The sequence below is a fragment of the Podarcis raffonei genome, chromosome 4 (genome assembly GCF_027172205.1).
Source record: "Podarcis raffonei isolate rPodRaf1 chromosome 4, rPodRaf1.pri, whole genome shotgun sequence".
NCBI classification, from domain to species: Eukaryota; Metazoa; Chordata; class Lepidosauria; order Squamata; family Lacertidae; genus Podarcis; species Podarcis raffonei.
The window spans coordinates 70069074-70092293 of record NC_070605.1 but is presented as its reverse complement, the minus strand read 5'-3'; the positions used below and the strand labels follow the sequence as shown (position 1 = coordinate 70092293).

The 23220-nt window shown below is 38.7% G+C and overlaps 1 protein-coding gene across 2 annotated transcripts in view; it reads right to left on the bottom strand.

Annotated features, from left to right (window-relative positions):
• Positions 1-23220, bottom strand: part of ANOS1 (anosmin 1) — a 79977-nt gene that overhangs the window by 35299 nt on the left and 21458 nt on the right. The gene's annotated exons all lie outside the window — the stretch shown is intronic.

The window sequence follows — 23220 nt, the reverse complement described above, 5'->3', positions numbered from 1 at the left end:
ATTCAGAATACTTTACGTTACATCTGTCACATAACCGAAGTTATTCTGAACCATTATTAGATTAACATTTCCAATACTCTTCCTCTATAGTAGCATCTGTTTCTTATGCCCACGTTCCATTAACATGCTTGCTTAACAAGGGTTCCAATTATAGCTCCATTGCACTTGATTATTCTACAGAGCTTAGAGACATCAGAGGAAGATAGAGAAAATCATTTCTACAGAGTATTAACAGATGAAATAGTATGATAGTACTTTGCCTACCCATGATATCAAATTGTACATTCTTCTATAAAAGTTCCACCTTAGTCACATATTCCATTTATATAGGAGGCAGGTGTTCCATGTGTAAAAACCCATTTATTTCACCCAAGGCTATCAGTTTGCAATAGGGCCCATTTGTCCTGAACAGAAATGGGAGAGGAGATGGAAGCAATTTTTCCAGTCACACAATTCTAGAAGGCATGACATAGGCATTGGGTTAGTTGCTGCAAGAAAAGGATACAGAACTAGATAGGAATTTGGTCTGAACCAGCACGGCTTTTCTGATATTCCTACTCTGAACTGTCCCTGCTCACCTTTCTGATCTGTCAAAGGTTCCTTCTCTAATTTTTCAGGCTACCTAGCAGCTGAGGATGAAAAAGGAAGTGCAAGCTCCCAGCAGCTTTTGACCCTTAGGTCAGAGACAGCTTTTTCTTTCACCTACTCTCAGTGGCGTAGCGTGGGTTGTCAGCACCCGGGGCAAGACAAGTAATTTGCGCCCCCTAACCCGTGGATTTGCGCCCCCTAACCCTAACCCCCAGATGTTGCACCCGGTGCGGCTGCCCCCCCCCTGCACCCCCCACGCTACGCCACTGCCTACTCTTGCAGCAAAAGCCCAAGTTACCTGTGGTTCAACTTAAATTTATCATTGTTTCCAGGATCAGAACAGAGTTTTCTTGATCAGCAGTGAAGAAACTGTGGCCCTCCAGATCTTGTTGGACTCCAACTCCATTAGCACTGGCCAACATTGCCAATGGTTGTAGATTTGTAGTCCAAAAACATATAGAGAGCCATAAGTTTTCCCATCTAGATATTTTGCACCTTCTAATACAAAACACTTGTAGTAGTCACAAGTACATGATACAAACTTTTGGAGATACTTTCCCATTACCAGTTCCTCTGCAACTCCAATTGTTCCTTAATAACATTAACGAATGATTGTGACCCCTTCCTGGAGGGAAAAGAAAATCCTTCCTGATTATAACCACATCACCTTAACATTTTTCTCTGTAAAAACCGTGTGGTGATTATGAAGCCTCTGATAAAGCTCAAAGTAGGAGATCTGTGAGACTGTTTTCCAGATTTTTTGAGCATCCATTTTGAATATGTTTTTAAGGAAATAGCAAACTAACAGCTGCAAATGGGGAAGGGGGGAGTCAATTAAGTGAAATAACAGTTAGTGGGTGCAAATCTAATCTGGCTACATTTAAGCAACTTTTGGTTAGTGAGCACCACCCTTTGGTGGGAAGGGGAAATTTTATAATCAAAGCGTAGAGTCTTAAGTCAATTAGTTCCAGCTAAGGTTTACTTGGCAACACTGTCTTGTATACTGGGAAAACAGGCAATGCTGCTTGAAACCATTTGATGACTGAAATGCCACTTTTGAAAGAAAGCCAGGCCTTGGATTTGCAATGGTCATTAAATTTGAAGGGTGAGACATATGATTAGATTTACATTGTTTTTATTTGTGGGTTAGATTTTTTTATATTAAAAAAAATGCAAGTATTAACATAAACACAAAAAGAACACAGAGTGAGAGTCTTGATGGTAAGCTAGTTGGAAAGAAATCCTTTTATTGCATTTGCTATAATCCACTATCTACTGTTTTTATTGCCTGTCAAGTTGTTGATATCCATAGAAGGTATGCCCCAGTGCATATCAAAGCAAAAGGCAAGCATTGATTAAGGAACAATAAATTAAAATGCCATTTTTCACAATCGGAGGGGCTACAACTTTCTATAAATAATACACTTTATACAAATTCTATGGCTCTTCTTGCTTGCACATGATTTATTTGCATGTCATATTTCCTCAAAGTGAGGCCAGCCGAAGATATGTTGGCACCTCAGGTGAATCGCAAAACGGAGCCTGCTCCCAACCAGGGAAGAAGTTGAGAGTGAAGTTCTACATCAGGAAGAGGAGGAAATAAATATCTACATCAGGGTCTCCTGCCCCTGTGGAACCTGCTGCCTGAAACAGTTACCTCACCTTGCCTCATGGGCGGGGTGGCCCTGTCTCTAAGGTCTTCAAGGAAGAGTTCATAGTGCTCATCTCCCAGTTTATTCTCACAGCAATCATGTGAGGCATCTTAGGAGGAGATAGTGTGGCTGCACCAAGATCATCCAGGAAGATTGTTTCTTGGGTAACTGTTGGGGGGCAGCTATATAAATTTAGTTATAAATAAATAAATAAATAAATAAATAAATAAATAGTGATAATAATAATAATAATTAACGGCTGAGTGGGAATTTGAACCCAAGTCTCTTCACACTTAATCCAATCACCACACAGGTTAGCTAAGCTATACCAGGTTCTTGTTCAGTTATCTCAGTTTCATTCCTCTCTGAAATCTATTTTCTTTATTCAGATTTCTCTGAAATCTATTTCTTTACTCTGCTAACAGGCAAAACCAAAAGGCACAGCAGCAGTGTGAAACCACAAACCTTAGAATGCCTTTCCACATGATCCATGCAAGAGAGAGCTTATGTCCTAGATCTGTTTTAGTCAGTATTTTTATTAAGTATATATTTAAAACATTTGAGATTATTTTTCGTGATCTGCAAAACAAATATAAGAAGATACCACAATAATCTCTCTCCCCCCCACTCCGCCAACTTCCAAAAGGCTTCAGTTACCACATAATTCAGGTATTTAAAGTTACAATTACTTTACTACATTTAATTAAGTCCTCAGGGAACATTATTGGCATTGTACAAAAAACGCACAGAAAACAAATTTATTTAGCTTTTTTTTTTTTGGAAATGAAAATGGTACTTTAAAACTATGGAAGGATAGTGATTTGGCAAGTTTTCCACAAGGTGGCTTCAGATAACTTCATTCTGCTTTCTTGAAAACCCCATCTAGTTATAGCATTAGATGGTCAGAACATCAGATCTCTGTTTTTTGTAAAAGTGGTTGCTTAACTTGTAAAACTGAAACCAACTTATATTTTAGTTATTAGAATTGAACTGCCATCAGATTATTCCTCTTCTTACACTCTATTGCAAACTCACATTTGTGCACCTTATTGAAGGAGATGCAACAAAATATTTTTGCTCAGTTTCCACTCCAGAACTTGAGTTTTACAGACCACGGAGCAGTCAGAAACAGGGAGAGAAGGGACCGTCTTTGTCTGAACTGCTACTAGGTTTCCCTTTTTGGCTTCTGGCTTCTCTTTCTAGCACTCCCATTGCCATCCAGGGTGACATATTCCGCATTACTAAATAGCAAAAAAACTGTAGGGCTTTTCACTTCTAATTTCACGCTATAATAAGATGCAGTAGTTGTTTCACTGAAAGACCTGAAAGGGCTTTCTTTGTGAGGCCCATTTGATGGCCAGGTTACCACATTCCAGCATCAGGCATCTGTACTTCCCCAAGCTGGGATGGCGGTGGGAAAGAGAAAGCGTAAACAAGGAAAGCGATGCAAGGTTCTTAATAATGATCTTCCTCACTAAAGAAATTAGGCCTATTCTGTTCCCATTATACCAATATAAGTGAAGTACAGATCAATTTAGGTTCTCCCTTGGGGTGCACAAATCAATTAGGCCCTAATTATTAGAGTCTACTGTGAAACTATTTCAGCTAGTTGCATTTTAAACACACTTAGCACTACAAACGTTGCTACGTTTCTGTTTCTTACTTTAAGGGTTGATACGGTTCTTGCTTAGAAGGATCACAGTTAAACTCACATAGCCCTTTACTAAGGTCCCTGACTCATGTTACTTCCATGGTTTGGCAGGCACTGCATAGTAGGTTTTTCCACTGCTATGAAGGCAAGATCAAAAGCCATAGATCATGTGGGAGGAGGCCACAATGTAGCTTCTTGTCACACCAACACTGGCCCTCCCAAAAACTGGAGCAATGCTGGTATGGACAAGAACCATGTTGTGAACTCTTTGGGTTTTCAAAATGACATTTGCAGTGTATGAAAGCAGCGTACTGCATTGTGGCTACTACATTATAGAGGAAATGGCAGAAAAGGGCTGTAGGTGAAGACGATTACAGTTCATATTAATACTGCTTTCCATCTGTTTTCCCACAGCAACAACCCCTGAGATTCCTCAGAATATTATCAGGAGCTCATATACCGGGGAAACGTTTAAGCTGCCTTTTAAGGAAAGCCCTCACAAGGTGGTTCTCAATGTTTCTTATTTTTTTATTCCCAAATTTAATAAAGAATAAAATAAAAATATTATTTTTTTTAAAAAAGAAATAAAATAATAACAACAACAATGAACCATCACCTCACATTAAGGATTCAATATTAAGCAGTATTTCTTAAATTAAACATATAAATTAATATAAGCCATCTGTCATGGATGATTTAGTTGAGATTTGTGGCAGAGCTGGACTAGATGACCCTCGGGATCCCTTCAAACTCTGCAGTTCTATGATTCTATGGCCAAATAGGTATTCGCCACTAATCGCTTCCTCTGGTGTTTGCTTTAAGACTACTGCTCAGGGGAGCCCCTATTATGGGTGCCCAGTGCATGTGACGTCATGACGTCAGGCACCACCACCACCCCGCCTCAGAAACTGACTTCCGGTGCCTGGAAATCAGGTTCCGAAGCCTTGTGAGACCTTGGGGGCCCTGAAGTGTGGGTGCTGAGCACCCGCAATAAAAAATTTTGTGGGTGTTCAGGCACCCAGAGCCCCCTATAGTTGGTGCCCCTGCTACTGCTACTCTGCCCCACCATTTGACTGGTCTTCTTTCCCTTCTCTGCCTTCTGGAACCTCTTCTAGTTTTCAGCATGCCTCACCAAATTATACCAGTTCTTAGGGATGCGGGGCAAAATCTTAATTCCAGCCAAGCTGACAAACTTCTATCATTCCTTAAGCTTAGCATTATGTGCAAACCTGCCCACTGTCAGATGTATCAAGTATTGTAAAAAAGCAGGGTGAAAAAAATCCAGAACTTCTTGGTTTCCCCTAAATTTACTCCCAAAACAAATGGCTATGGACAAATTCTGTATTCAGCAACAGTCAATGAATATGTCAAAGGCATCTGTAGGCATTGACTAGCCTGCCCATCTGGTCCAGAGCTGTTTGTTTAATATTAGCCTGTGAGAAAAGCCATGTATTTGACTTTGGGCTTAGCATTGGGAATAAGTCCTACAATTAACCACACACACAAAAATCACAGAATCTTAACTCTAGTGGCCAATTAAGATTCACTAACCAAAAGCTTTTTGTAGACCATGGAAGATTAAAGGGAGAGAGGAACAGAGCACCGATGTTTGCTGCAGTAAGACCAAGCTTGGAAAGTTACAGTAACAATGGCAACAGCAGCAATAGCCAACTTTGAATCTGCTCTATAAACAGCCAAGTTTAAGCCTTGTTCAAACTTGGGCACCAAGTCTCGTTAACAAATATTCAGGGAGAAGAAACTGAATACACTAATAATTATTCAACAGTTAATGCGTATTCTCTCTAGGCTCTTTTAAAAACCTCCGCATCTCCTTAAATATACTACAACCCAGTGTATTATTTTTATTTAAAAAAATTAACAACAGCTCTTACCCATTATGGTTGGAAATAAGATTTGTCATAAAAAATACTCACATTAGAAAGCTAGAGATATAAATAGGAGTTACAATCCATAAGAATAATTGCTAAAAACATTTCAAAAGCCACTCAAAAGGATACCATGGAAGAGTCATGAGATATAATATCCATAACTAATTCTGTTACCGCTAACCCAAAAGAATGATGCTCAACTTTACAGGCTACAATGTTTGTACTTACTTATATAAACTGCCAAGTTTCAAAGACATTAGGACAAATTTATCACAGAGAAAAATCTAAGAGGCCAATATTTTTCCACGCAGGAATACAAACAAAACCCTTAACTGTGTTATATGCTTCCACGATTACTTTGCTGGCCAAGGCACGGATGAAAATATGCTAAGTATTAAAAGGGAGGGTAAATCTTATTTTCATAAATATTAAGTTTATATTTATAGAAATAAGACTGTCCTCCCTTCTTTCAGCTTATAAACCTATCTTTTATAAAAGTAACAAGCAATCTCTCCTTAAAATGTAATATATCTATCAGATTATGGAACGCTTCCATTGCTCATATTTTTTGCCTTATAATTTAATAAATCTCTTTGCAGAATTAAGCTAATTTTCCAAACTATCCATGCCATGTTGGCTATAAATGTCATTTCACATGAAAACAAACATCTTGTTATTTTCAGCATAGTGAATAGAATTTAAGGTGGGATTCCATGTAGTGTGTGTATGGGGGGGTCCAATGTAATATTTCAGAAGCTCTGTCGTCTCTAATGTTCCATTCAAAAGCACAACCTTTCCTAAATATTGCTAGAAATACTCTGCAGAGTAACTTTCAAGCTTTTTTATTTTAATGATTTCGACCAGTGGTCCCCAAACCTTTTCACCCCATGCACCACTTTAAAAATTCTAAGTGTCTTGGCTGACCATGGCCTAGCATGGCAATTGTAGTGGGCATTCTATGATTTTTTTATTGTAATTTTATTGCTTCTTTTATTTCTTATTTTATTGGGGGGGATTCAATATATTTAATGTGATTGGTGTGCCATCTCCCATTTTCAATAACAAATCTATAGGTATGCCACAGACCATATGAAAGAAGCTTTCGGCCATAGTTTGAGAACCCCCTGGTTTAAACATTCCTGCCCAGCTGTTTAAAACAGTTCTCCAACTGACATAATAACAAGAGGTGTTTCCACTTACTGTAAGCATTAGCTGCCCACAAGTGGTAAATAAAACGTTACTTGCAAAGCCACGCTTTTAACCAGGCCAGATTAAAACCCTATATTTAATACATTTTTCCAATAATGTGCATAAAGCCTAAAACAGTAAACAGATGGTGCACATCATGCATACGGAGCCAAAACAAACCACATCCTCAATGACCATGTGACCATGTGACAACCGTCACTATATCATGAGCTCGGGATCAGTTGCAGCAATTTCATTAAAATAGAAACATGCGCAGAGTTCACATGTACTGCTAAGCAAAAAACCAAGGCTCTTGGTTCACAGCTCAAGCTTTGTCTGGAGTGGTACAAACCATGAGGCCAGGTCTGGACGACATGCTAAGCTAAACTATAATTTAGCTCACAGCACACAGATGGACAGGAGGAAAGCAGCTGCAATGTCTTCTCCAGGAGCACATGGGATCATGGGATCACATAGTTTGGTGTAGCATTACATGCTAACAGTTTCAGTGAATAACAAGTCACAAAGAATGAGAGGAGAAGGGCTTGAATCCAAAGACCTTTCTGCATGAAAATTTTCACTGAACACTAACTAACTAGCTTCTCTCCAACTGTCTTCTCCTCAGAAGCCACTCTGTTAGGACTCCAAATCACTGGACCAGATTTTGGAAACCATGTGGATCCATATTGTTCTACCACAGCTTCCATGCAAATAGAAGATAATTTTCACTTGGATCTACACAACCTGAATCTATCAACACTCTGGAGCGGGGGGGGGGGGAATCCAAAATTTTCCACCCCATTTCTCTCTTGCTGTTCCTCTTTCAAAATGTTCTGACATGGTTCTAATCATCTAGATTTAGATAATCTAAATCTAAATCCCACCCCATATTATTTATTTAACTTCTTATTAGCATGATAATGCTGGAATATGATAGACCATGTATAAGCATGAATGTGCAGGAAAAGCAAACCAGATTTTGAACGACCAGGTAAGGGTAACAACTACAGCGGAAGCAAACATTTTGTAACAGAACATCTGAAGATGCCTTTTTCCCTAGACACAAGATTCTACAGAGGGACAAAATTCACAAGTGACATGCAAGCTCATAGAAACAAGATGGGGTGCCATCTCTAACTGGAAGAGCATGGTGCATGCTCTGAAGAGACAAGAGCAACTGTACAGCAACAAAGTTGTTATTTGCCTGGCTGAACTGTGCCTGTTGCAGATACTGTTGTTGACAGCTACTGTAATAGATTTATCAGTCTCCTCAAAGTTGTTGCAGGATGGCCTGTGTAACAGCAGCCCGCTTATTTGCATAAGAATAAAGAAAGTAAGCTCCTTTACTTCTCTTTGCACAAGGAAATTATTTCTAGGCACATTTGCATACAAGCCAGTTGATTAGCTAAGCACTGTTTGAGCTACAGTGAAAACAGAATCTAATTTCTGCTTTAGTTCTTTAACAAGATATAAAGGTGTCTCGATCTACAGCGCATACTTTTCATGTGCATATATACATTTTATAACAAACTGGTGAAGTAAAAACAGGCTACACAATCTGCAGTAGTGAGCTGCTTACACAGATTCAAATTAGCATTCCCTGCCTGTGTTTCACAAACAACAGCCTTTCAAGCTGCAAATAATTTGTAATTCAAAAAAGGTCTATGGTCAATAGACTGAGCATGTGAAACATGTTTTGCACTTAAGAAATCCAAGACCTGTTGAACACACAAAGTATTAGTTTTCATGTTCTATCAGCTACTGAAAAACTATTAAAATAGTTGTACAATCAGCAAGAAGTTAGGGATTAATCTCAAGCAGTAAATTCATGTGTGTCAATTAGATGGTATCACTTAAGTTATCTCCAAATATCTACTCAATATCTTGTGTGTTCTTGACATTAAAAAAAGATACACTGGCAGGGATGTTATATGTACATCAAACCATAAATTGGTTGTTTTAAACAATCACAATTTAAGATATAACTAAATGTAATTAGCTGGAATCCAACACAATACAGACCGCAGGGTTAGTTTCACTAGGTATAATACGTATTAACACTTCTGTCTGGACTTTCACACTGCAGCGCCTTGTTGTATTATGGAACTGTGGCTTTTTGATCAATATACTGACATGATGCACTAAATTTTACATGGCAGGATTCAAAGCGGCTTAGTCATGCTGGCCACATGACCCGGAAAAACTGCGGACAAACGTCGGCTCCCTCGGCCAGTAAAGTGAGATGAGCACTGCAACCCCAGAGTTGTTTGCGACTGGACTTAACTGTCAGGGGTCCTTTACCTTTTTATGCATGTTTACATGGAACTCATTAGATTAAGTTGACCTGGTTACATGTAAGTTTGCATGATTGTAGGACATACAAAAGTTTGCTCAGAAGTAAGCTTACTTCAATGAGGCTTACAGTGCAACTGGACTTAGCTGAAACTGAAAGGAGTCAGAAATTTCCTGTGTCTGCTCTGTTCTTATTTCAGAGAGACAATTAAATTCCTCTTTAGCATATTGACTGATGTGCTCTCTAATCCTTCCATGACATATTTGTCCAGGTAGGTGTGCTTACAACCTTAAATCAAACAAACAGGTATTGGATTCTGAATTTCACAGCCTTTTGTTAACAAATGCAATAGAATCAATATTAGTGGAACGAAATTCTACTCTGCAGAAATGTTAGAATAAATTCAATTTAAAACCATAAATTATTATGCATGCAGAATTTAAATGGCACTTGGCCTATGCACTCCACTGTGGGATTGTAAATTTAACCTCCGGCATTTGTTAACAAGTGGATCTTTCATAGAGCATAACTGTGGCTCCCAAAAGAATGTACTAAAACTACTACTGACTGCTCTAGAATTAAAAATGGTCACAGTACATAAAACAGAGATTTATCAAAAAGTTGTCATGCTTTGAGCTATATGCTTCATTCCTGCTTAAGAAATCTTCCACCATTAATGTTTTTCCCCCACTTTCACAGGTGTACAGGTCTTCAATGAACGATAGAATCATAGAACTGTAGAGTTGAAAGGGACCCCAAGGGTGGGTCAACCCACCTGTCAATCACATGAAGTCATTATCACTCAACTTGACTGACAAGTGCTTGGGAAGTGCAGCACAAGGGATGTTGCCAAGCGTATGCTCAGCCCTTTGGAAAGTTCTCTTTTAAGTATGAAGATTAAATCCAATTAAACAGTGGTACCTTGGGTTACAGACGCTTCGGGTTACACACTCCACTAACCCAGAAATAGTACCTCAGGCTAAGAACTTTGCTTCAGGATGAGAACAGAAATTGCGCAGCAGCGGCGCGGCAGCAGCAGGAGGAGGCCCCATTAGCTAAAGTGGTGCTTCAGGTTAAGAACAGTTTCAAGTTAAGAATGGACCTGCAGAACGAATTAAGTTCTTAACCCAAGGTACCATTGTATTAGGTTAGCTCTGCGTGTGAATGCAATGCCAATGTATTTCCACTAAAGGTATCTTTTCAGGCTGCAGCCCAATTCTAGAACAAATGGAAAGGTGTCCTTCTAGGAAAAAAGTCTACTTCCTGAAAAGCTGGAAAGACACTGACAAAGTATGAAGTCTTCACTACAAACATTACTGAGGTGGACAAAACAGATGTCTGACTCATAAGGCAGCTACCTAAGTTCCTAAAAAAAGCCTGAGGTTCAGTTTTGCATGACACACATACTGAAACATGTGTGCCCAAACAGTCCTCCCCAGAAAGCATTAGGAGAAGTAATACTGTCTTCACATGTATGCATTTTGCACACATACACTCACACCCCAGAGATCACAATACCCACAGACCTATAGGGCAGGTAGCAAATGGTCAGCCATGGCTTCAGGACAATTTAGCTTGTATAACAAGGAGTGTTATAACAGTGGCTACATGAACTAAGAAATGGCCTTTTTAAAAGCTCATTAAAGTAATGTCAAAAGAGGAAGGGAAGAGGTAAGAACCCAGATTCATGACATTGTGTTCCAGTTTTTCAGAGTGTGCTCCAGTTCAGCCTCTTTAAAACTCCCCTTTCAACATCTTTGGTTTACCTCTGCTGTATACTTACAATCACAGACACACTAATCCCCTATTGCCCCATGCAATGTCCTAGTTATTAACTTCAGCATATCAGGAAAAAAACAGTGAACAACACAACAGACATATCGGCTGTTTTTGTGACTTTTCAACAAAGACATGTAGCAAAACACATTTTTTTTCGAAGTACCATATTTTTCTCTCCATAAGACACACTCTTTTTTCCCTAAAATGTCTGTGCGTCTTATGGAGTGAATGTGTGGTCCCTGGAGTCGAATTGCCCAGGGGCGAATTGCCTCTCCCGTCACTGATGCTGACAACTGATGAACAAGTTGCACAAAAAACTAAATTCATTTTCTACTGCCAAAGCCCTTTTGGAGGATCAAGAAGACACAGCCAAAATCTTCCCTCTCCACTGTTCCAGGCCCACATAGCTGCTTTGCTTATTACAACAAAGCAGGAATGAAAGTGGGAGACCAAGTCAAAGCTTTAATACTGCAAATCTGTGTGTTTTCACTAGGAATGGGGGACAAATTTGATCTTATTTGCATTTCAATGAGAAACTACCTAATTTGCACCTTTCGAACCAATACACCAGTGATGGCCAAACTTGGCCCTCCAGCTGTTTTGGGACTACAGTTCCCATCATCCCTGACTACTGGTCCTGTTAGCTAGGGATTATGGGAGTTGTAGTCCCAAAACAGCTGGAGGGCCAAGTTTAGCCATCACTGCAATACACAAACTAAAACACATTGATCTTTTAAAATTGGAATTTTCCTGGATTTTGCAGTGCAGTTTTCCAGGCAAGTAATGTGCTCAAAAATGTAATGCTTTGCTAATACATGCATTTTATGCACACTTTAACCCACAGTTAACATACAAAAATGCATTCTATTATGGAAATTGCTTTGCAGAAATTATATAAAGGCAAAATTGCATACAAAAATGTACACTATATATTCTATTGGGGAAATTTGCACTAAAATCCCAAGTTTTTATGAGGGGTTTTATTTTTTAAAAAAATCACAAACTGATTTGGAAATATGAAGAACTAAATTTAAGATTGTAAAATGAGAAACCAAAATTGACAGATTCACCTCATCCAAGTTAGCTTGAAGCTAATAATCAGAAGGTTTTTAATGCACAGCAAAGCCAACACAGCTTAGAGAAACTTATACCAGCATTAAGCATCTTTTGGAATTGTAAGAGTCATACAAACTTCTGCTTGGCACTAATATTTGGAAAAATAAATAAAAAGCCACCCACCACAAAGAAAGATCTATTCTAATGCTCTTCTGCTGGCTGCACATTTCCTGTTATTCATGGAATAGTATATCCAATTTCCATTCTTAGAAAATTTGTGTCCAAAATTTATCAGTTGTCTGAAAGCTCCCAAGTCCCATTCCAAATAAAAAAAGCAAAATCCAGATTTGCACCACTGGGATTTTAACAAAGAAAACATAAGCATTTTATCTATCACTTGGCTGCCATCTTGCTATGTGCTTTGAACACAGGGGAGGGAAAGAATTAAGAAAAAGGTAGATGGGATAATTTGTGTTTTCATTAAAAAAACAACACCACACGTACACACACCCCAAAGCATCATAACACCAGAGCAAGCTGAGAGAACCATTACTAATATGCCTGATACATGTACTGCCATAACATTTTTTAACTATCACTGTCATAATTTTAGGGGGGAGGCACCAGGCCATAAAGAGTTAAGGGGTAGATGAAGGTGGGAAATTGAATGTTTAGAAATACAAATGAAGAAAGAGGGACATGTGGGGAACCAGTGGGGTGTGAGGGAGTGGCAATGGTGTCCTCCTGTGGGCAGTAGCACTGCCACTCACCAGGACACAGCACACGGAGGTTGGGGGAGTTCTAGTTTGATGGCTTCCCCACAAGTGTGCACATACCTGCAGGCCAACCACTGCTGCCAACCATAGCTCCCCTGGCCTTGCTGCTGCCTCACCCCATCCCTGGATGGGTAAATAGCAACAGTACTACCTGCCTCACAAACTTCTGCTGATGGAAACTGCCACTCCTTGATTTTCCTTAGCAGTAGCCAAGCCTTGCTTCTAGTGCAACACTAGAATCAAAAATCAAACTCCTCTCATTCTCACTAGGAAACTTCCACAAGACTTATTTCAACTTTCCTGATACTGAATCCAAGCTATGAAGTCTTTCAAGAGCTTCTCTGAGCCCTCCTGCCCTGGGCTGAGGTGAGAACCAGTTTCAGTTTTCCCAGTTCTTCCTTCTACTTGATGAACTTCCTCTCCACCTTAGAACTCTACTTTGCCTTACTTGTTTATTAGGCAGATCTTGCACCTTACACAAGCATGTAAAGCCAGAGCACAGACTCCTTATAATATAGGTGCACCATATGTTTAACTTCTGTTCTGCAATATTTCCCACCAGGGCTTTTATTCAGGGAGAACTCACATGAACTCAGGTCTGGCACCTCTTAGGTGGGCACCATTGTCATTCTAAGAGAACAAGGGAGATGTTCACGGTGAGTTCCGACACCTCTTTTTCTAGAAAAACACCACTGCTTCCCACACACGATGTTACCAAATATAATGTTCAGATTCTTGAAAGTCAGTATCCCTTAGCCAAATTGGAAAATAAAACATGAAACACATGAAACACAATATCATCTCAGAAGTAATATGCCCTGATTTTTATAGCCTTCTAATCCAGTTCAATTTCTTACTTAAATAATTTCACCTTGCTTGGATTTGTGGAAAGCTTCCATGAGAATATCTACAGAACAGTAAATGTTTGCCAGGTCATAACTTCCTTTTCACACTAAGAACTCACACTGACTACAATGAAAGATTTGCAACAAGAAAAAAAAGCAAAGCTTTAAAGCATTTGGCATTTAGGGATTTTATTTCATGAATCCTTTGAGTCTCTTTATCAGCACAATTGCTGTTCCAGGTGGTCAGGGGCAAATAAATTATACTTTCTTTACATTTCTGTTTGTTTCAGCCTAATTTTAAATTTACAAACTTGCAAATGGAAGACGTATGGGTTTCTCTGAAGCAGAGAGAAAATATGTGGGTATTACAGTTGGGATATTCATCAGGAGCACACATGTTTTCAGCAAAGGAATAGTTATTCGGGTGGATGGGGGAGGGCATTTTAAAAACAGTTGAGTCACAGAATACAAACCAAAGTAGTACTTTTCAAAGTTACACATCTATTTCACTCCCCCCCCATATGACTGAAGGTTTAAATATAGAAATGAGAGTATCTTCTCAATGGCAGATCCTTTTGTTCTATTGAGTAAATGTTGAAAAAATTAACATTTGCAAGCCAGAAAATGTTAAAATAGCAAGACAAAAGTGAAGCTAGATTCAAACAGTTGATCTCATATGGAAAAAGCAAAGATGGGAACAGGGGACCAAGCAGGACATAATAAAATGGTTCCCCTTTCTTGCCCCTAAGAGTGTATGGCATGGACCTAACACTTTCCTAACGGATTTTACCTGGTACTGATCCAGAAGCACAAGTGAGAATAAAACCCATGGAAATTGCATTCCCCAGATTCAATTATAGGAACGTACTGAACAACTGGAAAATTTTACATCTCTGCAGATCCTTTTTAGAAGCAGAGTCATATTGTTACCATCAGATATTACTGTGGGCAGATATTATCATGCTAACGTAAGCATATGCTATTGATTATGCTATTTTATGAAAATTCAGTATTCTAGCCAAACATGTAAAAATGGGGCCAGGAACAAAGGACGGTACCTTCTACTGAGTCAGACAGTGGGTCCCATCCAGCTCAACATTGTCCACATTGACTGGTAGCGGTGGTTCCCCAGTATGTTGTGTTAGGCAAAAGTCTTTCCAATCTCCACCTGGAGATGCTGGGGATTGAATATGGGATCTTTGGCATGAAAAGCATGTGCTTTGCCACTCAGCTTCCCCAAATATCTTCTGAATAATACAAATCAATAATTTCTACTGTAAGTTGAAACACAACTCCAAGGTCCAGTTTATGTACTCACTGGGCTAGCATTCTGAGTCAAAAACATGGAGGAAAAGCACACTCATTTCCCATTCATACAGCATCACATGTTAAGGAAATGTTCCACCTCCAAGGCCCATGATCACCTCCACATAGAGCACACACGTCACATCATCACTTCTGACCTGTTATAATTCAACTTACACACATCACTTCCCCTTAAAAGGTTACCATGCATATCCCCTTAAAAGGTTACCATGCATATGGACCTTGGCCCAGAAGGCTCAGAAAAAGGTGCTATGTATGAATAAGTGAACTGGAGAACAAATCAGGCCTTGGACTTTAAATCTGACAAGTTCAATAGTATTCAGTACATCTCTCTCCAAGAGATATTCCCCGAGTCAGTTTGTAAAGACTCAAATGCACATTTTTAATCACATAGGGAGGCAAATATGTGAAAAGAAATGTTGTGAATACTACACATACACCACTCCAAGTAGCTTCTGAGCATGAGCATGATCAACCATTCGCTGTGGATGAGAGTATTACTAATAGTGTTGATATGCCTTTAATCAACAAAATAAGAAATACTGTAAGTACTTTTAATGATGGCATGAAAAATACTGACATGAGCTAACAGAAAATTAATCAGACAATTCAGATGCCATGAGTTTTGCCTTGCGCCACAAGATCAAAAGACTTCTGGAGAACAGACATATGGGTATAGAAAATTGCTAACAACAGATCCCAGCTACATAAATTGTGGATATCTGAACTTTAGAATATTTCAAAAGGCAAACATAGACAAGACCAAACTAAAATTATTTAATGTTCAGCCAAATAGGGATCTCCAAAGACTCTGAATTCTAATGCTTCAACCAGCATTAAGAAACAAGTAACTGGGTTAATTCTGTCCATTACCAAGAACAAAGAAGGGGCATCCATTGATTTTATTTTCTTTAAAGTTCTTAAGAATGTAGCAAGTGTCTTTTCACTTGTATTGTATACAGCAAGTGACATTTTTAGGTTGTGAGCGATAAAAGCTCAATGTAACACAGTTAAATCTTTTCTTACTACAAGGCAAAGATAAAATTACATGACATTGCCTTGAAAAGTCATGGCAAGGGGGAGTGGGGACTTGACAGCTCTTCCAGGCTCTATTTACTGTTCTTGCAGCATTCACAGTAACTGTGATCCATAATCAAACAAGGACACAGTATCATGTTATCCACAAGCTTGATAGAATATAACTCAATGTGCAAATTGGGTACAACAGTGGAGCTCATGTAACTGCTGATGCACATAATGTTCTGCTTCAATGAGGTCATGAAGAAGGACTGGCCACGATCCTAAAATTTCCCAACCATGAGAATCATTTGTATTTGAAGAAGTAAGAAAGCAGGCATTAAACATTATACTTTTAAAAGGTCTGTGACTTTTAAGTAAATAAAAATGGATTGTTCCAGATAGTAAACAACAATTAGGATGCCTTCTTATCAAACAAAGCAGTGCATCATGTAGCAATTTAAATATCAAGTGTGAAAATAGGTGCTAAACCGAAATCGTCAGAGTAAATAAAGGAGCAAAAAGGTCAAAGAAGGTCTGACAACTTTATAGTCTTGACTTTGCCATGACAGATGTCCGAAACACACTAAGCTTCTTGTTCCAAGTGACACAAGTTTCATCCTGGTTTCTAATTAAGGTGTTAAACAGCTCTATGTCCAACAAGCTTTTAATGATGTTTTAATGATGTTTGTTCACCCATCAAAACCAAATACAAATGTTGCTTTTTTTGCTTTAAAAGAAATTGTGAAACTCAGAATTTAACACTTCACGAAGCTGTGTGTATCTTTCAGTTTTACCTGAGATAATGCTGGAAACAAACTACTTCACTTTCTGATTCTTCAGTATATGCTAACTGTATAGTTTTGTCTAAAATACTGATCTCGTATGTATAAGTTCCGGCCTCAGTCCTGTATACCTGAAGAAGCGTCTCCACCCCCATTGTTCAGCCCGGACACTGAGGTCCAGCACCGAAGCCCTTCTGGTGGTTCCCTCACTGCAAGAAGTGAGGTTACAGGGAACCAGGCAGAGGGCCTTCTTGGCAGTGGCGCCTGCCCTGTGGAATGCCCTCCCTTCAGATGTCAAGGAAATAAGCAACTAGGCCTATCTTACTTTTAGAAGACATCTGAAGGCAGCCCTGTTTAGGGAAGTTTTTAATGTTTAATGCTGTATTGTGTTTTTAATATTCGGCTGGGAGCCACCCAGAGTGGCTGGGGTAACCCAGCCAGATGGGTGGGGTATAAATAAATTATTAGTAGCATTAGTATTAGTATTATTAAAAGTGTTACAAATCTTCTTGTCACAGAACAGATACAAGGATAAACTTGGCTAACTACTTCACGCTCACCTTCATCTACCCTACAGGCTTGTGGGAGGATAAAATGGGGATGCACTCCCCTAAATTCCTTGATGGGGAGAGTAGGATACAAATGTTACACTACTAATTATCATTTTATATAAATGTTTTATTGTATTCTTTACATCATTTGCCACTTTGGTACCAGGCCAAGTTTAAGGTTCTTGTGCTAGTTTGAAAAACCCTAAACAACTTGAGCCTAAAGTACTTAAGGGCCGTGCTCCACCAGACCATCAAGATCTTCTGATGGGGCATTCTTGGTGGTCCTCCTGAAGTTCAGCCTTTAGAAAAGTCCAATATCCAGGGTTGGTTTCAGATAATAGCACTGGGTGATTAAGTGTTGTCCCCTGGCAACTGCACCACAAGATGCCTCTATTTAACATCTACATGAGGCCATTGAGAGCACTCATTAGATTGGGGTGAGGTCTGATTAGTACGCCACTGATACCCGGCTCTATTTCTTTGAATCAGCAGAGACTGTGCAAGCCCTGGACTGGAGCCTGGACTTGGGTGTGGGCTGGATGAGGGCCAATAAATCAACACTCAATCCTGGCAAGCTGGAGGTGCTGTGGGTGGGCTACTCCTGAGTCCAGGCAATTGGTCAACTGCCTGCTTTGGATAAGGTTGTATTCCCCCTGAAGGAGCAGGTTTATAAACCGGAGGTGCTCTTAGATCCATCTCTGTCACTCTAGGCCCAGGTAACCTCACTAGCTAGAATTGCCTTCTACCAACACATCTAAAATATTTATTGCAGCTGGTATCCGTCCTGGATCTGAATTGATTTTATGTATGTATTGCTGTTTTAAACTGTTTTTATATTTACCATTCTTGCAATTGTTTTTATATGCAATTGTATTTAACTGTTTTTATATATGTAACAGTTTTATAAGTCATTTTTATTGCAAATAACTTCAAGAAACCTCATGGTAAGCAATTCATAAACGAAATAAGCAACAACAATAGCCAATTTGTCCTGAGAATCCCATCTGTGCAGAAGCAATGACCGAAAGTACCAAAAGTTTACAACCAATGCTTACACAGGAGGATGCTCAGAGTAGATAAATTATATGATCCCACATAAAGCTTAGGTCTTTACTGTTGCTAAGGATGAAACATTACAAGGAATAAAACTTTATGTTCAGGTTACACGGTGTTGTGCTATGTGGGGATGTGGTACTAGTTCATAACATTTCTTCATCTTTTCAATGTTAAATTCACATCTCTATAGCAAATTTTACAAGTGGGGGTATTTAAAAAATACTGATTTTCAAATCTTAAAAAAGGTATTAATAACTTCAATTAGAGAATGTCCAGCAACCACAGCGATATTATTCAACTACCCAATGCCATTGTCATGCAGATATACTTAATCAAAATAAGGATACCATAAAATGTAAACAAACTTGAAGTTTACTCCACAACAGAAAAACACCAATGAGGAGGAAATGTCCACCTCCCATTTAGTTGCCAGCTGTAATTTAAGAAATACTTAGCAAATCTGTAATTTCCTCGCAGATAGCTAAAAATGGATAGATATTTGTTTTCAGAGGCTTAAATAGTAGGTGTCAGCTGTCCATCTTGTGCAAGTTTTCAAGCAACAACTTCTGACCTTGCCTAAATTTTTTCTCAGCAAATGCTTTTAATGAACTTTACATCCGTAACTGCCACCCAGTGAGTGAATAATGAGAGTTACAGATATCAGACAGCAGTATAGTCCAGAACCAAACAAATATTAACAACCGTTAAGCGGACAGCTCCCTTCCTGCTGAGCACAGCCAAACTCCAAATCAGCACTTTTGCCACCCAAGAACAAAAATATCTAGCTCACAGAGAAGCACTGGATCCAGACCCATCTTTTCAGGGGAGAAGTGATGGTTATGTGTTTCTTAAGACACTGAGCCCAGACAGATGGCAACAACCCTGCAGAGAGCACTGTCTCATTCCAGAGTAGTTGGTCATCTATATCATCTTCCCAAGAGGGAAAAATATAGTACTTTGCCACATATGAAATGCAGGTCTATGGAAAAGCGTGTGGTGAAATGATCATCTGTATGGTCTTATTCATCCATCAAGTCCTGTAAAATCAGTATTTGCATTGATGACTAACCTTAATGAACAGTGAGTAGCTTGACTCTTGCGTAAAAGGTTTTATATTGCCCCTTGTATCTTTACTTCTTGGGAAGAGGAAGTCAAGCCAAAACCGAAACCAGAAGTTCTTTTAATGAGATGCTTTTGCAGTGAAACAAAACTTATATTTAACTGTAAATGTCAACCCCCTGAATACACAAAACCAGTAACCCGGTCAAAACAAGTGATTCAAGAAACAAAAGTTCGGGAGAATCTCTCTTTGGGGGGCTGATAAGAAAGGCTGTCCACTCATTCTCCCCCTCCAACGTTACGACCAAACCAACTGAAATGCAGATGAGCCATGATCTGAAATTCCAACTTTTTCCCCTTAAAAGCAACTGTGAGGGTTTCCAAATTGGTTATGACCCAATTATGAAGGAAGAGGGTTTAATCCTGTAAATATACAGCTTCCCTGTTCAAGATACTTCCTTTCCTGCTTCCACCCCTCAGCAAAGTTGCAGTTTGCCCTGCAGGAGTAAATATACAGATAGAGAGGCAAGCAAAAGAGTATATATTTTCCAGGTAATGACTAGAGAAGAGACAAACATGGTAAAGGCTCCAAAATAATTTCTGCATTTGTTTTGACTTGTTTTTCTCAGACAAAAAGAAAGGACTAAAATAGTGAACCAGTGGGCTAGTTTGAAATGTCAAAAGAATTATATATCAAATGATGAATGGAGCCTGGTGTGGCTTCTTCAAATCAGAAATGTCTTCTTCATTTACATAACAGGACCAAATCAGAAATGGTTAAACGCATTTTTGTGTTTGACACAAAATATTTTTAAAATGCAGATAGCATCAGCACTGGGACTCATAATTAACAGGATTGCAGCAAGCATGTGCTCTTTCCTCCCCTGATGCATTGCTGAGAAGCCATTGATCCTCCACTGATAATATTTTCAGTAAAAGTGAAAACAAGGCTTCTGGATAAAGGCCCTGTCAAGTAGGGTTGTTATTGGTTTTTGCTAGTCAATGTTTAGTGTCATTCAACTAAACTGTGCTATAACGTCTTCCACCACCTACTAAATCACTGAGCAACAGGGCTCTAGGATTAGTTAACTGACACATTACAAATTAATACATCTTTAGGTCCAAATGGCACACAATGAGAGTCCTTAATGTTGTCAAATAAAATTGTCTATCTTGTAACACAAATACGCAACTCACCACTAAAAGTCAGCCTTCTAACCAAATGACTAGAAGGTAGATATTGTAACAGGGATCTGTCAAGGCACATTAGTTGAAAGCATTATTCAGTGCTAGAACTGTTAATCATACAGAAGGACAAGCACTGCTGATAGGCGGAATAAGCAAGGCTTCTGCAAATCCTGCTTCACCAATCCTTTGCAGGACTGGGTTTCTTCTAGATCAGTAAGTGATTAAAGAACATGATGTAAAGGGTAGGAGTAAAACAACAATTTTCATAATTTAAACAAAAAAGTAGTGAGATCCCCTACCTGTACTTGGAATAAATGTTCTATTTCATGTATTTATAAGTAGGTTTGAATCAAAGGTAGCAAAGTTGGTGGACAGCACCAAAATATTCAATATGGCTTTAAAAAATGGAAAAATGGAAAAATCAAATAACTCCAAAGGATTTCTCCAGTCTGGGCTCAACAGGCAACAATATGCTGAAAAATTTCATTGTTAAGTAAATATAAAGTGATAGCCATGGCAGGGGATGGGGTTCTAATTTCACCTATAAAATAATGAGGGTCTGAAATTATAGTAATAATCAGAAAAGATATCAAGGTGAAATTTTCAATAAAAATATCAACCAAGTATAGTAATGTTGAAAAAGACATGTTAAAAATTATCAAGTATTTAAATTAAGTCTTTTGGTATTATAAAGCCTTTATACAAATGTATGGGGCAACTGCATGTAAAATACTGCATACAGTTCTTGCTCAACTCAACCTCAAAAAAAGGTTATTTGTAGAGCTGGAAAAGGTGTAGAATAGTATCTAAAACTTTCATGAAGTACCAGATTATAAGGAAAAGCTAAGGTATTAGGACTTCTTTATTTAGGTAAAAGGCAACTGGGACATAATATGAGTTTATGAAATTATTCATCATTAAGAGAAATTTCTCTCTCATAATACTAGAATTTTGGTCCACTAGATGAAATCGAATAACAATATTATCCATGTTTCCTCAAAAGTGAGACTCAGTGTTCAGTGTGGCTTGTTTCATGAATCTGAGGAAGTGGGCTGTAGTTCAAGAATGCTTGTGCCATAATGAAGTTGTTAGTCCCTTGCATCAAAAACTAGTCTAATATGGCTACCCCTCTGAAGACAGTCTTCAAAGTTATACATCATACTTCTCCTGTGATATGAAAATGTTTGACAAACAGAACAAAATATTTCATTTTTTTCCCAAATTTCCACTTTTTCCCTAGGGGCGAAACACACACACACACACACACACACACACTGCTTTTATATGGCTTCAAAATTTCTGCAAGTTTTACATCCGTAAGTCCTAGAGCCGTTGATTTCATACCTTTTCTCCAATCCCAATTACGGAGAGCAAGACATACAAAGGTTAGAGAAAACTGTGCGACTAGAGACATGGGAATGCTGTTTAAAAGTTTTACGCAGTAAATCTGTTACTTACTTTGAAATAGACTTGACTGTTAATTTGTCTACTGTCTCAAAGCACTGTCTGTCTTTAAATCTGTTTGATCAACTCTGCTTCGGCACTGATTGAACTACTGTTACATGGCACTTAATCAACTGCTTTATAGATGGCAAAGATTTACAGCTGATTAGCCTGCATAGTTCAGTTGCTTTTGCTAAAAGTTCTAGGAAAGGATTGTTTTTGTGCCCAAATTGCTCAAAAGAATGGAAAAGGGGCTTGGTTAGAATCTGCAGTGTGAATATCCCAGATTCTCAACACAGTGCTCACTGAAGCAGATAAAGCCACATTAAAGGAGCATTTACTGCTTCAAAATGCCAGCCTTAATAAGTATCTTTTTGTGTGTGCTTTTTTAAAAGCCTTGGTACACCACTTTTCCCCACATCCCTTTATTGAGCAGACACGCATATACTATAGCTGGAGATGTAAAACTAAGCCTCAAATGTTTCATTAGGAAAAAGCTATGAGGTTTACATTACTAGTCCTCAACAGTGACACAATTCAGAAGTTAGCAATGATTCAGTGTCCTTTGGAGTGAGGGGAAAGCAGTACTCAACAATGAATACTTTATCTTTGGCAAGTTAAGTTCAACAATTCAGTTACAGACCAAGAATACAGTGATCAAAACTGGGACAAATAATTCAGTAGACGAGAGAAGCAAGACACCCAGTGGTTTCCTCTGCAAAATATAATCTTAGTGGAAATTTGTATCAGTGAGTAAATGCAGGTTGTCACTAAACATGAAACGCAAATCCTTCTTACTGATAAATGGCTCCTTCTCCCCTCAATGGTTACAGAAACTGCAAGTATAAAGGAAATTACATACAACTAGCTCAATTCTGAAAGACAGACACATCGTAATGTTGGAACACCCTATCCTTCAATACATCTGAAGCAAGTTCCTGTGTATTTACTGCAAGAAAGCACTTGAAAGCATAGATTGCATCTGCATTTAACAAGGCGTTTTTAATGCAAAAGAAAATAACGTCTGAAACATAGAGAGCATTTAGAACTGGGAAAGAACAGCTTTTAAAGGGTAGTT